The sequence below is a fragment of the Trachypithecus francoisi genome, unplaced genomic scaffold (assembly GCF_009764315.1).
Source record: "Trachypithecus francoisi isolate TF-2019V2 unplaced genomic scaffold, Tfra_2.0 Lachesis_group10, whole genome shotgun sequence".
Lineage (NCBI taxonomy): Eukaryota > Metazoa > Chordata > Mammalia > Primates > Cercopithecidae > Trachypithecus > Trachypithecus francoisi.
Genome location: NW_022681455.1, coordinates 12,646,801 through 12,661,540, shown reverse-complemented (window position 1 = coordinate 12,661,540; position 14,740 = coordinate 12,646,801). Strand labels below are relative to the sequence as shown.

The window sequence follows — 14,740 nt, the reverse complement described above, 5'->3', positions numbered from 1 at the left end:
GGAGAAGTGAAGTGCTTATATGGAAGAAAGACATCCTTAAAACCAAGAAAAATTAAGGCATCACTAACAATATTTACTGAGCCATCAGAGTGGGCATTCATCAATTTAAACCTGTTGTGTGAGTCTTTTTGCTGATAAATATCTCCTGGATATGATGCAACTTTTTACAATAATTCTAGGTGATCCTCTTGCACCCAGGAAATTGGTATTCAGAGCTTAGCATGCCTGGGACCAGTAAATAAAATTTTCCTCCGTGTAACTAAACCATTTGATTGCTGTTATTTATCTTAACCACCATGAATAAATTTACAAATAGCAGGTTGTTTTTTTTTCCTAGTGTGTCTGATTTTCTATCTATTCTCTTGAGTCAAATTACATTGTTTATCTCCTAGTGACTCCATCATTTATGATTTTCCTGGGATCTCTGAAGGCTGAGAGGTACTCAAGGCTGGGTTTGCCTGAAGGATACTGAAATCTGCTCATTTGAATCTCCTTCCTCCACGAGTTTCTTATCTGGTCCCATCCACAAATTCACAAAGATGTTGCATCTAGGGGAAATACCAATTAGATCTTACCCATCCCAATTTAGCCCCTGTTTCGAAAGAACAGATGCAGGAAGAAAACGGAAGCACAATCATTATAATTTGTAGTTTCCTGGTTTCTGTGTGACCTGTTACTTTTTCTGTTTACTACTTCCTCCATTTAACTCTCCATCCCTTTCCCTTTTTCCCATAGGCTGTTATTTACCATATGGTTATATGCAAATTGATATTTCAAAAGAAAGGAAAAGAGAAACAAAAGTTCTGCACCTTGTTCCTCCTTAAAGGACAACGTTTGCAAAAACAATGACTTCTGAGCTGAGACCACGTGTGGGAGCAACTACCTCACGGGACCACTTTGCAGAACCGCAACATGTGGTTGGGATGGTCTGGGTTCAGCCTTATGTAATCATCGTTCCTAAAAATAGTTTCTTTTCTTTTGTTAATAAAATTAGAGAATGCTGATAAAGTTCTCTTAAAGGGTCAAAAGAGGAAAGCTCATAAATTACAGCATGACATTAATGAACAAAGCCACAAGAATGCAGATTGAGAAACAGCAAAAATTACAGGTCACAAGCTCTGTGATGTGAAGGAGTAGGAAGCTTCCAGCCTTTCCTCCAAAGGCAAGATGAAGAGCTGGAAATGGACTCACCCTAATCTCTAAATCAACTTAGATAATGCTAGTTCCCATATATCTTTTACTTATCTCAGATGAAAACAAAATTGAGGTGAAAGAAAGCCCAGGCATGCTCTTCAGAAGCTCAAAGCAGAAGAAAAGTTGGTCAAAAAAATAACTACTTACATTGTGTTTTTCTTTTTTTTTTTGTATAGCTCTAAATAAACACAAAAATAATTTTCCTCCTCCTTCTTCGTTTCCTCTAAGTTTTTTTTAGAGTTTTACCACATTTCTTTGCCAATTAGAGCCACAGCATCTAAGCCCTAGATACTCCCTTTTTAAGACGTCTTCCTGGATGAGCCCTTCTTCTCCCACAGCACATTGTATTTCTTCCTGTATGTACAGGTTGACCACATTATTTATGGTCAAATTTGGACACTTTTGAAAGTGAAAGAAGTGTTACAGTAGGTAGTCAGGCAGAGATGAGCCGGGTAAGAGAGGCTTCCCCACTCCCCTGTGTGGGAAAGTCAGACGACCATCAGGTGATAGTCAGGTAGTTGTTAATTGTCTCTAGAAAACAATAATTGGCTGCAACCCACGCAGGGAAAGGCAGTCTCTCAATAGAAACACCTGAAACTGGTGATCAGCAGCTTCCCAGTAAGATCTCAGGAACTGGGCGAGTAGGGTCACACCTACAAACTAAGAGGCAAAATGGCAGAGTTTAACTGGATATGACCTTATGGGAACACTCGACCGGTAAGGGAAGAATGCTTCAAGTGAGCATGCGCACAGCTCCACTAAACACACTGCCCATGTGGCTCCTCCCAAGAGCTGGAGGTCCCTGCTCATGCAGACAGCCTGCCCTAAGTAAAGGATCAGGGAAGAAGAGGCACAAAGCCTCAGAAACGTGCCAACATATCAAACCCCAAGTGAAAAAAGTCAAACAGCGCACTTGATCTCTTACCTTGCGCACTTGTCCCTCTTGTTGTGCTTTGTTCCCTTTTGTTCCTGTTCCGAAGCTGTTTAACAAACCTTCACTCCTGCTCTCAAACTTGCCTCGGTTTCTCACTCTGCTATAGGCCCCTCAGTCGAATGATTTCTTCTGAGGAGGCAAGAGCTGAGGTTGCTGCAGACCCGTACGAATTTGCTGCCACTAACAAGAGTGTTGTTAATAATTACTCTGGGACAGGAATACATGGCGGGGGGGATTGCAGGCAAACTGGCACTTACATTCACCCCACTTCCAGGTACCTGATTCAATGCTGGTTTCCCCTTGACCTGCTGCTTTTGGAGTCCTTCTCAAGTTGCTTCTTGTGCGTCAACTGGGTAGTAAACTCAGTGGCCTCTCCTCTAGGATTCCCCTCCCTTTCACTCAATAGGCAACATCTCAGCAAATGCTTTTCTTTCTCAAGGTCAAGGGAAAACATTCAAAACATCTCTTGTGAAAGTTACGTATTTAAAAGGCTGAAACCTGAAGAGTATAGGTGTACACGAAAAATCTCTCTCCGGATAAATGCTTGAGGAGACCCCATTCTCTGTGATGTGCTTATGTCACATTGCATGCCTGTATCAAAACGTCTCTTGGAACCTAGAAATATATACAGCTACTATATACCCACAAAAATTAGAATTTAAAAATCAGAAAAAAGAAAAACCTCTCTCCTGCTGGTCTACTTCATTCTGATCCTGGTTCTTTGGAAACCCTTTTTTCACTTCTGCTTTTTTTTTGGCAACTAGATAGAACTTCAGGTAAAATAAATAAAAATGTATTGTGACATATACAATACGTACAAAGGAGACTATGAAACATTTATGTGCCATTTAAAGAATAACACTTAAGAATAGAATATTGCCAGTATTTCAGAACCACCTTCCCCACCTGGTAAATTTCCATGTCCTCCTCCCTCCCCTTGCCAGAGGTGACAGCTGTCTTTAATTTTCTGTCCATTATTACCATTACTGGCTCTGCTTTTCAGTTTTTCACACTTGAGTGTATCCCTACAAAAGATCTCTGCTTTTTAGGGATTCAGAGGGTGCTTTCACATAGTAAGGGAAGAAAACTGTCATTCTTCTAAGAGCAAATTGTTCTTTTTAGAGAAAAGAATAATTACTAAAACCTGCTGTGCTTTCCAAATACTTAACCAACACATCACACATCAATACATGTGGAAGGGAAGAGGCTTTAGGGAAAATCCTCAGCACTCACACTCCACTTCTAGGGCTCTGTCTTTGTGTTCCATTTCCGTGTGGATTAAAAGCCAACTTCCATTGTTCGGAATTTTACATGAACAACTAATGTCCCCAAGGAAGTGGTGACTGATGTGGGATTTCCAACTTGTGGCAATTCTGCAGGCAGAGACCATGTTAGGCAAAACTGCCAACTATGTGAAGTATGTTGACAGTGGCATTCACTAAATTCCTATGCTCTGAGCCTCTGTGCTCACCTGGACAGTCAGTAGGTTCTCTCGTGTTCTATCATCTTGTCCATTCAAATCTTAAAACTAATCCTTCACACTGATGAAGGAAGGAGGGAGGGAAGAGGACATGATCATGGAGATTTACCAGGTGAGGAAGGTGGCTCTGAAATGCTGGCAATATTCTAGTTCTTAAGTGTTATTCCTTAAATGTCACATAAAAGTTTTGTAGTCTCCTTTGTATGTATTGTTTACACTGAAGATAGGGGTTTTTAAACATTTCCCACCCAAATGGTCCAGCGGTAAAGGATAAGGGTATTTTGAGGGGTTTCTGTACATGACAAGGCCATGAAAAGTATAGATTTATTTTTGTTGTGGAGTATATCACATATACACAGAAGAATCTAAAATACAACCGCACTCTAAGGAATAGTGATAGGCCGGGCACAGTGACTCACTCCTGTAATACCAGCACTTTGGGAGGCCGAGGCGGGTGGATCACGAGGTCGGGAAATCGAGACCATCCTGGCTAACACGGTGAAACCCCGTCTCTACTAAAAATACAAAAAATTAGCCGGGCGAGGTGGCGGGCACCTATAGTCCCAGCTACTCGGGAGGCTGAGGCAGGAGAATGGCGTGAACCCGGGAGGTGGAGCTTTCAGTGAGCCGAGATCGCGCCACTGCACTCCAGCCTGGGCGATAGAGTGAGACTCCGTGTCAAAAAAAAAAAAAAAAAAAAGAATAGTGACAGAATGAACACCCACATACCCACCACCGAGCTTTAGAAATGGAATATATGCCACACCTTAAATCTTCCTGGGTAAACCTCAAAGGCTGCTTCTCCCGCCCCTCATCAGAGGTAACCACTGTCCCTAATTTTGCGTTCATCATTCCCTGCTTTTCTTTATGGTTTTAACACATTTGTATATAACCTGAAACAAAATATAGTTTAGGTTTTTCTTTGGTGGGAATTTATATGAATTGAAATTTTTAATTTATATTTTCCTGGGACTTGCTCCTCCTGCTCAAAATTATGTCTTGGGAAGTCGTCCTGTTGATGCCTGTGCCTGTAGCTCACTAAATTTTCACTGTTGCACAATAATCCTTCCTATGAATGTATTTACTCTCCTTTTTTGTCTCTGAGACAGGGTCTCACTTGTCACTGGGCTGGAGTGCTGCAGTGCTGCTATCACAGCTCACTGCAGCCTTGACTTCCTGGGCTCAAGCCATTCTCCCACCTCAGCCTCCCCAGTAGCTGGGATTACAGGTGCATGTTACCACGCCTGGCTACTTTTTGTATTTTTTGTAGATATGGGTTTTTTGCCTTGTTGACCAGGCTGATCTGGAACTCTTGGCCTCAAATGAGCTGCAGGCTTCGGCCTCCCAAAGTGCTAGGATTACAGGCATGAGCCACTGCACCCGGCCGGTTGTAGTACATAATATTTAAACTCCCACCAGATGTAGATGAGAAATCTCATTGCTCAACATCCTCTTAACATGTGCTACTGTCTGGTTTTACTCCCAGTCTAGTGAGTGTGAATTGCAATATCATAAAACTTCACTGTGATTTGTATTTGTGCTTCTCTGATTAATGATGAAGCTGAGTTTCTTTCCATGTGTTTATGGGCCATATATGTTTCCTTTTCTTTGGAATTCCTTCTTTGGGTCTTTTGTCCATTTTTCTATTGGGTCATTTCTCTTTTTCTTAATACTTGCTTGGAGCTCTTTAAATAACCAAATTAGGAATAGTGATAGATAAAAATATTAACTAAATTTTATTTACTTATATATATATGATTTGTTTGCTGCTCCATAGTTCTTCATTTCACCCTTTTGACAAAGAAGACTTTTTAGTTTTAAAGTCATTGAATTCTTCAATTTTATTCTACAGAGTTGTGCATTTTAAATTTTGTTTATAGATATGCCCTACATTCTTTTTTGGGGATTATATGGTTTTGACTTTTACATTTATGCCTTAATCCTCTCTGAATTTGGTGTTTGTGTATTGTGCATTTGTTGAATAGTTTATCTTTTTCTCATTGATCTCAAATACTACCCCCTCCATAAATCAAATTTTCATATATCTGTGAATTTGTCTCTAAATGTCCCATTCTGTTGCTTTGGCCTATTTCTTTATTAATCTGCAATATCACATTGTTAATAAGTTAATAACTATAGTTTTACAATGTTTCAATATGTAATGGGACATATTCCTTGTTTTTCTTCCTTAGGAGCATTTTGGCCATCCGTTACCCTTTACCCTTTATAGAAATTTCAAAATCAACTTGCCATGTTCCATGAAAAAGCCTGTTGGAGTTGTTATCATAATTATACTTGCATTTATGTCCATTACACTTGCATTTATGTCCATTAGAAAAGAATGGATAACTTTATGATATGAATCGTTTTATCCAAGAACATGGTATATTTTTCCATAACTGAGTAATTTACTGAACTTCAAAAAGCTCTCTCCTTCTCTATAGGTGTCTTACATGCCTTTTCTTAGATTTATTCCTAGGTGTTTATGTATTTTATATAATTTATTACTTTTGTAAAAGATATTTTAAATTACATTTTCTATCTGATTTTTTCAAATATATAAAATTGCTTTTGTTTATTCATTAATTTGTCAATTTTCTTAATTTAAATAATTTATTTGCTGATATTTATCTATTTAAACAATGTCACCTGTTAATAATGAGAGGTTGAGCTGGGTATGATGGCTTATGCTTGTAATCCCAGCACTCTGGGAGGCTGAGATGGAAGGATTGCTTGAGTCCAGGAGTTCGAGACCATCCTGGGTAATATATGGAGAGCCCTGTCCTTACAAAAATAAAGAAACAGTAGCCAGGTGTGGTGGCATATGCCTGTGGTCCCAGCTACTTGGGAGGCTGAGGTGGGAGAATCACTTGAACTCAGGAGCAAGGCTGCAGTAAGCTACGATGGCACCACTCCACTCCAGCCTGGGCCACAGAGTGAGATCTTGTCTCAAGTAATAATAATAATAATAAGAAGAAGAAGAAGAAGAGGAAGAAGTTGATTTCTTTCCTTGTAATTCTTAGAACTTCTCTTTTTCTTGTTTTGTCTTGATAGTTGAGACTTCAACTGTAGTGTGAAAAAGAAGTTGTAAGACTGGTCATCCTTGTCCTGTTCATGATTTAAAAAGAATACTTGAAACTTTTACTATTATATATCATATTTGCCCTAGAGTTTTGTAGGTCTTCTTTATGAAGTTAAAGACATTTCCTTCCTAAGTCTTTTTACTCATTCTCTTTCTACTTTTATGAAAGTACTATCATGAATGTTTATTGATTTTACTGAACATCTTTTTTGCAACTATGGATGTAATTATATGGTTTAATCTCTTTTAACTTGTTAAAGTAGTGAATTACAATAATCCTGATCTGTAGTTTTCCTATTTTGTTCTGTCCTTGGCTAGCATTTATATCAAGGTTATGCAACTCTCATAAAATATGCTGGGAAGTGTTCCTTTTTTTCTGTCCTAGAATTTATGTAAGAAATGTTTGGGAGCATGAGTAAACTCTTCTGGCGTGGTATTCCTGTGTGACAAGATTTTAAACTACAGATTGAATTAGATTTTACTATACAAGGGATTTCTAGTTCCTCTTAAGTTATTTTTATGTAATATTTTCTACAAATACATATAGTTCATCTGTTCACAACTTGTTGGCCTGAGGTTGTTCACAATATTCTTTTTGTTTCCTTTTTAATGTATATGGAAAGAATAAGAATATTCTCTTTTATGCCTAATGCTATTTTTTTTATATTCTTTCCTTTTTGGGGGGTAAATATCACCAAACATTTATCTTTTTAAGGAACAATTTTTAACTTTTTGAAATTTTACTTTCTGTTTCATTTGTTTTTGTACTAATTTCTATTATCTTTTTTTGTTCCTTTCTTTGGGTTTATTGTGCTCTTCTTTGTCAAATTTTTTTAGGTTGGGTATTTAGTTCACTCAATTTTAAGACTTTCCTCTTTCTAATGTAAGAATTATAAACAATATTTTTTCTCTGAAAACTGTCTTTGTTGCTTCCTATAATTTTTAAATACAGATTTTTGTTTGTTTGTTTCTTTGTTTGTTTTTAAGTGAGAAAGATGGGGTCTTGCTGTGTTGCTCAAGTTGAACATGAACCTCTGGGCTCAAGCAATCCTCCTGTCATAGCCACCTGAGTAGCTGGGACTACAGACATGCACCACCATGCCAAGCCTAAATATAGCATTTTTCTTAACTCTAACTGCATAAACATTGAATAAATAAAGCAGTTTGCCCAGGTATTTATTTACATAATCTGATAATGTGTTGAGAGCATTAGGGCATAGAATACAGTTTTTATAATTTCTAATGTACTTAAAAAAAAACTTAGATATACCTCAAATAAATAACTCCATAATTTCCTTTCCCTCTCAAGTATACATGCCTTAACAGGGTAAAAAAAATAAAATTAGCACGTTTAAAATCAGAAAACATTCTTACGCAGGGCCCATGACCTTTTGTATTTATGCTACCTAAAACATAGAGAAGACTAAACGTTATATGTATAGCTAGAAAAACCAAGACTGAATGTGCTTTTAGTTCATCCTCTTTCCAATTAGACACTTCCTCCCCCGCAGGTGGATCCTTTTAGGGGCCCTAGTTTTGGAGCCCAAGAGCTTGGTTTGTTGTAGACTCAACCTCTTAATCAGTATCTTTCGCAAGTCATTTAAGGACTTTACAAACTTCAGTTTCCTTATTTTGTTCATTAAAAATCATAATATCAAATTCCTAGAATTTTTCTAAGGATTTAATAAATGTGAAAAAATTATTAAAAATACTTCATATTTACAAAGTAAATAATTATTAATTATTATTCTCCCCATGGTGATATTTCTCCTCAAATTTTCATACCCATCCTGATCCAGACCACAAGAGAAGGTTCTTGGATCTTGCACAAGAAAGAATTTGAGGTGAGTCCATAGAGCAAAGTGAAAGCAAGTTTATTAAAAAAAGTAAAGGAATAAAAGAATGGCGTACATAAGCAGAGCAGCTCTGAGAGCTACTGGTTGTCCACTTTTATGGTTATATCTTGATGATATGCTAAGCAAGGGGTGGATTAATCATGCCTTCTCTTTTTAGATCATATAGGGTAACTTCCTGACATGCCATGGCATTTGCAAACTATCATGGTGCTGGTGGGAGCGTAGCAGTGAGGACAACCAGAAGTCACTCTTGTCTTGATTGTGTGGGTTTTGGCAGGCTTTTTTACTGCAACCTGTTTCATCAGCAGTGTCTTTATGACCTGTATTTTGTGCAAGCTCCTATCTCATCCTATGACTTAGAATGCCTAACTCACCGAGAATGCAGCCCAGCAAGTCTCAGCCATATTTTACCTAGCTCATATTCAAGATGGAGTTGCTCTGGTCCAAACACCCCTGAGTCTTCTGATTTAGAAGCCAAGTGTCAGAGATTCAATCCTCCTAGATGGGAAATCCCCTATAGATCAATTATACATTTAAAGCACCTCTTTTTGCCGAGGAAAAACAAAGGTGCAGGGAATGATTATCCCAATGTCTGTAATTGGGGGTGGTAAAATTTCCTATGAGTTAATGGTACAGTCAAGACCAAAACAGAGGTTTCAGGACTCTTCTTACCTGATGAGCGGCACTTTTAATTTTTATTTACTTAAGTGTTTCGGCCAGTGATAAGCAACCCTTTTTGAGGTAGTTATGCCCATAAGACATCCAACAATGGTCCTCTATGAGTCTACTAGAAAAAAATAACAGTTTTATTAAAAGGCTTGATAATAGCTATGTGATGTTAGTCCACAGAGTACCTATCAAGTGATGAACCTCAAGATGCCTAAGAATTTAGAAATAAAATAAAATTCAGGCAGTAAAATACAACCCTACATTGCAAAACCAGACCTTCAAAAGCCAGTATGAGACACAGAATGTGGCAAGTGGATACAAAGTATTTCATTGTTGTCATTTATTTTGTCTCCCTTGAAGAAAGTCTCTAATGGCAAGTCACTTGACTTATAATGTGACATGCCATGGCATTTGCAAACTATCATGGTGCTGGTGGGAGCGTAGCAGTGAGGACAACCAGAAGTCACTCTTGTCTTGATTGTGTGGGTTTTGGCAGGCTTTTTTACTGCAACCTGTTCATTAAATCGATATTGATTGATTGGACATCAGCAGTCACTCACTGAGGTTCATTCAGTCCATCCATCTGAAAACACGGGATATCATGCTTGCCCCTAAGGTGCCATGACTTTGGTACACAACACCTAACTGTCTCCAGAAAGTTCACAGATGCCTGGCTAGCAGCCATCACTCCTAGTGGAAAGGATGCCCAGTACCCAGCTGATTCCATCATGACAGCGTCCTTAACAATAGCTATGGACTATTGCTTGTTTAACCTAGCTTCAGGGACCAACATCATTCACGGAGAGGGAGCAAGCAGGGGTCTGGTCAGTCACGTCCAGCCTGGCGCCTACAAAGAGATTAGGCAAGGCCGTGGAGTAACGTGAGCAGTTTGGGCGTCCACTGTCCGGCTCCAGTATCCCCGAGTCCAGAGGCAACAGGAGTCTCTAGACATTATGCACTGTAGAGAAATCAAAGAATTAGAGAGCAAGGCCCTGGAATGCCTGGCTGCCTCCCAACTCTCTTACGAAGAAATAAATTCCATTGTTGTCTCACTCTCCTTTCCGTACTCTCGGAATCAGCAGTTACTGTACTGCAGCACCTTTCCCTCTCCAAGGAGACTCTCAGCCACAGCAGGCAGCACAGGGATCTTAAAACATAAACTCACAGTGCTCCCCACATTGATCTCCCACATGAACGCATCTCTCTTGTCAGGGACTGTGGGCTTCGTGACTTTCTCCATGTGCTGGACTGTTGCGTGGTCACTGTTGCCAGGGACTCTTTGAACTAATCCCAAGCCTATGTCAGAAAAGCCTGTGATCGATTCCCAGTGCCATCCTGAACCACGAGATTGGAATATCGCACCTTTCAACTGCCTGGGCTGATAAACAATACAGCATGTACTCAGCTTCATAAACACTCTGCCTTGTTACAAAGGGCATTGCAAACTCGCTGTGATAGGACTTGACCTTAAAAGCTATAGACAATCTAGCGGAGCACAGACGGTTTCATAAAGTACAATCACTTCCTGGAATTCTTGGGCCAGTGCAGTCGGAGCCGTGCAAATCCTGTTTTCCTTGCATTGTTTCCTGCATGTGAATATCATCAGTCTAGCAGGTCTGTAACCATGGCACTTGTAAACAGCCGAGGGGCGACTTCTGATAAAGGCATACAGTTTTAAGAAGCTTTTTTTTTTTTTTTTAAGACAAGCACAAGTCAAGCTCTACAAACGCCATATAGCAACAACCAAGTTGACAAATGACAGTTTCTAAAGCACATATATCCAGATCCAGATCCAGATTTGTTTTTAAATCACCAAAGGAAGCAGAATTCATGCCCATTGTATTGTTTTTCACTTGTTGTAATGTAAATTTCCACACCAAATCCATAGAGATGGACACTGACTACAATTGCTAGCAATTCTTTCCACAGTATGTTTCCTTTTCCACTGAATGGGGTTGGGAAATTTTAAGTGCTCTGTCCTTCAGTTTCTCCAGTCGGCAAGAGGAAGAGGAAACACCAGTTACTTCTTGGAATGCTCAGTTTAAAACTTACTCTTCAAAAGTTTGACACCACTCTTCCTACTCCAACTTCGTCTGGGGCTCCACAGGCTCTTATTTAAGCTTTGAGATGATACAGTGAATGAAACATGTAGTCCCAGCTACTCAGGAGGCTGAGGTGAGAGGATCACCTGAGCCTGGGAGGCAGAGGCTGCTGTGAGCTCTGATTGCGCCACTGCACTCCAGCCTGGGCAACAGAGCGAGACCCCACCTAAAAACCAACAACAAAACAAACAAACAAAACAGGGAGACACACACAAATAGACTGCTTTAAGTTTCTGGAAAATCCAAAGATTTTTACTAGATTTACTGCAAATGCCTCAGTATACAAAGTTTCAATTGGCTGAATCAATCCTGATTCTTCCGCCTTGTATATTATTGAAATGTTGTTTGAACTGAAAATGTAAGTTAGTATTCTTAGCAGATGTAAAATGTGGTGGATATTGGGCTAACTGTCGACAAAAGTGTTTTAGGCTGAGAAGGATATCCTTGGGAGAGAAAGAAAAGAAGAGACTACTCATACAATAGTATGACACTATTGCTTATGTTTTCATAGAGACTTATGTTTAATTTTTTAAGATTCAGAAGTCTTTCTGAAACTTTAAATTATTTCTTTTCTCTCTCTCTCTCTTTTTAGAGATGGGGTCTCTTTCTAGCTTGGGCTGGAGTGTAGTGGTGCAATCATGGCTCACTTCAGCCTCAATCTTCCAGGCTCAAGTGATCTTCCCGCCTTGACTCCTAAAGTGCTGAGATTATAGGCGTTAGCCACAGTGCCTCACATGTTTCTATTTCTGAATTTAAAATCAAAATCAATAACATCTGACCAGTATCCTCACTTGAGTATCAAGGACAAGTTTGACGCCTTTGGGAAAAATTATGTCTTCTATTATGCCAACACATGGTAAACACAAAGTTTTAGGATAGTAATTAACAAAATATACCTCGGTTTAATCCTTTCTCTTAAAATAATTAGCAAAAGTGTTTTTGATGAGTTGTTTTCTCATGACATATCTTAGAATGATGATCTGCTTTCAAATCTTCACTTTCCATGAAACTACTCTGTGTTTCAGGTGTCATCTAACTTTTTTTTTTTTTTTTTTGACGGAGTCTTGCTCTGTCACCAGGCTGGAGTGCAGTGGGGCAATCTCGGCTCACTGCAACCTCTGCCTCCCGCATTCAAGCGATTCTCCTGCCTCAGTGTCCCAAGTAGCTGGGACTAGAGGTGCCTGCCACCATGCGCTGTTCATTTTTGTCTTTTTAGTAGAAACGAGGTTTCACCATGTTGGCCAGACTGGTCTCGATCTCTAGACCTTATGATCTGCTGGCCTCGGCCTCCCAAAGTGCTGGGATTATAGGCGTGAGCCACTGTGCCTGGCCCATCGAACTTTTTAATATAGATTGTATGATGTTTTCATTAAAAAAGCTGGGCTCAGAAAGGCTGTATAAAGCCACACAGCCAGCAAGCAGCAGAGTCTGCATTTTAATCCAGACAATCATGGCTTCAAAGCAATGTTATTTAACTCTAACAATGCAATTGAACTAATAACTGACATCAGACACAAATATTCTGAAGAACCTGGAGAAATAGAAAAGAATTGGATAGAACTGATGGCTCACAGGCAGAAGCTGTACATCAGGGAGAGGAAATAAATGGCATTGTTCAGCCACGAAGCCATATAATTTCAACCTGACTTTCCTTCTCTATTGCCCTATCTCATTGTCTAGCTTGTAATGTGGTCACAATCATGTCACATGGCTGAATTACTGCATATTTGGTTTCCTCATGGGAGTTTAGTAATTCCTGATTGATTTAGAGCAATAAAATAAACTAAAATAAATTATATTTTTTTCAACTTCCATGCCATAGAAGTGAAAATGTATTTTCACATTGATGTATTTAACCACTTCCCCTGCACGAACTAGTGATATGATGCCAATTCTCGAAGGATCTGGCTTCTCTTTACATTTATGTAAGTTATCTGAGCTCAAGGTAATATACACTTTCCCTGGCAGCCAGCTGGCTCAGAGACATTCTCTGTTGGTTAAAACCACTTCTCTCGCTCCCATTACCATATTGCCTGCAACCTAATAATGCCACACCAAATTTGGCCTTCTGATAAGCATGAGTAACTTCCTCTATAGCCAGAGGGAGGCACATAGCATGACTTTGGAGCCAGACTTGGCTTTATATATTATATTTACTTTAGGGGGCAATTCGTTTATGGGCACAGGCAGGGACATAAATACCTCCTTTTCATGAGGGTCCCAGAGGGACAGCAGGCATACAATGTCGCTTCATACCACACAAACAATTCAACATAGAAGACTCCTCCTAGCATAATAAACAACCCACAGTCACCGTGTTCTTGACATTGACAATGCTTTTTAAAGTTAGATCAAAAAGGTGCTTGGGCTTTTTAAAAATGTTTTTAAACTTGGTGTCTGTCTGGACAGGGCAAAAAGTCCTGTCCATCTGTTGGATGCAGTAGACCTGGAAGTCCGATGATTTCAATAAATTGTGCCTGCAGCATTTTGAAGGCATTTTTCCATAGGAGCTACATGGTAAAAAGACATTATTTTGGGTTTTCGTTCTGTCCATAATGTTTAATCAATTATAGTTTATATTACTTTTCTTTTGATAATTAGACTAATTATCAAATTTCAACCTGACTTTGAATAGAGAGCAATCCAATAAAGAAGTGAAATTCAAGCCTACATTTCTCAGAGGATCACTGAATACATCTAAGATTTACAATTTTAATTATTAACTATAATTAACTATTAACTTGTAATTAATTATATAAAGTATTTTGATATTTTGATAGGTTTCTTAGGAGTTTTATTTTTCTTTTTTAAGAGAGGCAGTAACTAACTTCTCTTTTAAAAGAAAATTAGCTTAAACATCAATTGGAAGTTAAGGCCAATATTAGAGAAACATCAAACTACTTCCAAAAATCAACCAGTCTGTCTCACTCTTTGTGCCTGTTCTGAGTTTTGAAAGTTTGGAAAACCAATAATAGAAATTTTTCTCCAAAATAAATTAAATATCATTTACCCAGGAACAGGAGCAAAAAGTTTATCAGTCCTAAGAATGTAGTCATCAACATATGTCTCTCCATATAAATGTGTGCCTTTCTGTTTAGAAGAGACTAAATATTCTTCAGACAGTATCTACTTATACTCATTAACAATTTATTTACCAAGAGTATGCACTGTTGCTTACTAGAGTAATACTGAGTGAGGAAAACGAATTCAGACCTGTATCCTACCAACATGGGTATTAACGTCTAACCAGTCATATCCATGTTAGAGATTGTCTGGTTAGAGTTAGAGCAGGGACCCATATATGACTGGGACATAAACTGAGATAGATAAATCCCCAAAGGCAGACATGGATAAATTGCTAAGGGAAACCCTATTTGAATTTCAGTAGACTCGAATGTTAACTCATGCCATCACAAGCAGAAC

The 14,740-nt window shown here is 38.8% G+C and overlaps 1 long non-coding RNA gene across 1 annotated transcript; it reads left to right on the top strand.

Annotated features, from left to right (window-relative positions):
• The first annotated feature begins 10,528 nt into the window (after positions 1-10,528).
• Positions 10,529-13,121, top strand: LOC117088655. Its single transcript, XR_004439264.1, has 2 exons — positions 10,529-10,829; positions 12,380-13,121. It is a non-coding gene; the product is annotated as an uncharacterized LOC117088655 (long non-coding RNA).
• Positions 13,122-14,740: the final 1,619 nt, after the last annotated feature.